The sequence below is a fragment of the Nannochloropsis gaditana genome (assembly GCF_000240725.1).
Source record: "Nannochloropsis gaditana CCMP526 unplaced genomic scaffold scaffold553, whole genome shotgun sequence".
Classification (NCBI taxonomy): Eukaryota; class Eustigmatophyceae; order Eustigmatales; family Monodopsidaceae; genus Microchloropsis; species Microchloropsis gaditana.
In genome coordinates, this window is record NW_005803400.1 from 9,385 (window position 1) to 12,184 (window position 2,800).

Sequence of the window (2,800 nt, forward strand, 5' to 3'; positions counted from 1 at the left end):
GCCTCCTCTCGATCTAGCCTAGGAAGCCACGTCGAGGGGGGGCTGTCCTCGTCCCCCACCTCCCCGGCCGGACTAGGCACGGCCCAAAAAGTGAGGCGTCAGGAGCTTGCTGATCCCAAAGCCGTGGCAGGCGTCCACGCCGAGGATGCCCTTGAGGGTGGCGTCGCAGGAGATCATCATCCTGTTCTGCCTCACGTGGAGGGTGGGAAGACGGAGGAGAGCCGTGAGCACGCGGAGAGAGGAGGCGAGCGAGGAGAGTGAGGGCTGGAGGGCGCGGGGGAGAGAGGGCTCACGAACACTCACCGCTGGGTCCTGGAGGTTGTGGCTCTTCACGTGCGTCCAAATCTCCTTCACCACCTCGTTCCGCGAGGCCGTCGCCTTGCCCATCAGTCCCTGCAGCTGGACCGAGATTTTCTCCGGAGGGAAGCCCCCCCTCTTGGCGGGCGTGCCGGCCTCCCCCGTCTTCTTCCGCTTCGGATTCCTCGGCTTCGTGGACGCTCTTTCCTTCTTCCCCACCTCCCCGCCCTCCTGCTTTTCCCGTCCCTCGTCTGCCCCCTCCTCTCTGTCGTCCTGACGCATGTGCTTGTTGATCATCACGGGCAGCTTGAACATGTTCAGGGAGGGCACCGAGAAGAGACGCTGGAGCCGCTCGTCGCAGAGGATGACCCGGCGATCCTCTGGCTTCTGCAAACCCTGGGTCTTGATATACTCCCACATACGCTTCGTCACCTGTGGGCGGGACATGTAGCCCTCGCCCAGGAAAGCCGCCATCTCCTCCGACCACGCGTATTCCTTATTAAATCCACCCCCTTTTTTCTTTTCCTCCCCCCTGCTCTTCTCCTTCTTCCTCCCGGCTATTTTCTTCTTTACTTTCCTCTCCTCCTCGCTATCACTGCTGCTACTACTGTCGTCGCGACTTTCATCATCGCTTGGTACCAGCCCTAGAGCCCCCTCAACCTTTACGCTGGCCTCCCCATCTCCTGCAGGTTGTCTGCTTGCCTCTGCTTCCTCCCTTTCTTGTCGCTCCGAGAGCACTTGGATGGTAAGTTCTTTGATCAAGGCCTTTTCATCGGTCAAATCACAACCAAATTGGCCTGCCAGCTTTTTCGAAGGTAACGAGGGAGCGTGAATTCGCATGAGGTTGAGTCCTTCGCCTCTTATATCACCTAGCCTTGTCGGGTACAGCATCAACCAACCCACTACTAAATACACCCGAGTCGACAAACCTGTTCTCGTAGCGTGCGCTGTGTCACCTCCTCCAGCTTGGCGGTCTCCAATATACTGCGAATGGCGTCCTCCAGCGCGGAGGCACTCGGCGGGGAGGCTGCCATTACTAGGCTACCGTACTGGGATGGCACGTTCTCGATGTCAAAAAGGTCAAGGAAGCAGATCAATGGGAAAAAAGAATGGCCGAATTCTTTCGAGGAACGTGCAAGTACTGTGTGGGTGAGGGCATCGAAGAGAGAAGATTCGCGCGTCCTCCCCCGTGGGAATGGAAAGTGTGGAAAGTAGCATCCGTAGTCTTGACCCCTCCCCTTGCTCGCTGCCGTCGCCAAGACCCAGGAGAGACGATAAATATATATTTGGTCCTCTGTGTATCACCTTGTCTGCAGTACTGAACTCTTTACAGCACATTTACGTATTCCTGAAGGCAGGCAGGGTGATTGTCGTCGTACTTGTGTTGTTTTGGGTGTTTTCAAAGCCTTAATACGTGTCCACTCGACAGGAAAGAGATGGCAGGTCCGTCAACATCAGTTACAACCTACAACGCAAAAAAGAGGAAGCCCGCAGGATGCATCGAGGAGACCCCAATAATCCAAAGATTGCTCGGGAGCAACAGTGCCTGGCTCAGGATCTGGAATGAGGACATTGAGGGGGAGGACATCGACTCGGAAATCGCCTTCAGTCCCCAGGGGAGGTATGCTGCCGTCAGCCTGCAAGGTGGCAGCGTGCTCATTTGGGACTTGAGCACCCTTCCTCACGTAGTCCTGCGCTTGGACTTGCCCCCACACATGCCTTTGCAGACGCAGGCTACAGTGCCACGTCGGAGCAGTAAGAGCAGGGGCCGGGGTGGTCGAGGGAGGGGGCGCGGCGGCGGGAGCTCAGGGGACAGGGCTGTTGAAAACGACGTAGAATACGTGGTGGTGGGGTTGAGTTGGTCCAGCCGGGCTCACAAGCTCCTAGTCACGTACCATCAACGAGGCGGAGGAAGTGCTTCCTCCTCCTACCTGTGTCTGTGGCATCTGCCCTCGGCTGCGGTGGAGGGACATGCCTACTTCCCCGACTGTCTCATCGGGCCCGCCCAGCTCTCCCCGGTGGACGATTCCCTCTGCGCGTACTTCCTATCGGGTTCCGTCTGTCTTCGTCTGCAGCACTTGCGCGGTTCGCAGCCAGCGCAGGAGGGCCGGGAGGTGCTCCTAAGCCCGTCCAGGGAGGGCGCCGGCGGGACCCTGGGGAGTGGGGATGGCCACCGTCTCGGTCTGTGTGCCTTTGGTCGCGACGGGAGAAGCCTGTTCTGCGTGAGCGCGCGGGAGAGGCGCGTGTTCAAGGTGGACACAGACTCTCTGGCCGTACTGGCCCGAAGCCCGGAGATCCTGGCGGGCGCCAAGCTGGTGGTGCTCAAGACGCTTATGTCCCGGGACGGGAGCTGTCTCTTCGTCTTCAGCAACCGCGCGGCGCACCTGTTGGAGACGCACGGCCTGCGAGCCGCGGAGGCCGTGGGAGACTTCGGCGCCATCAAGGTGGAGTGGGGGTGCTGGAGTGTGGGACCGAGTCGGAACCTGGGGCCGGGGGAGGGGGG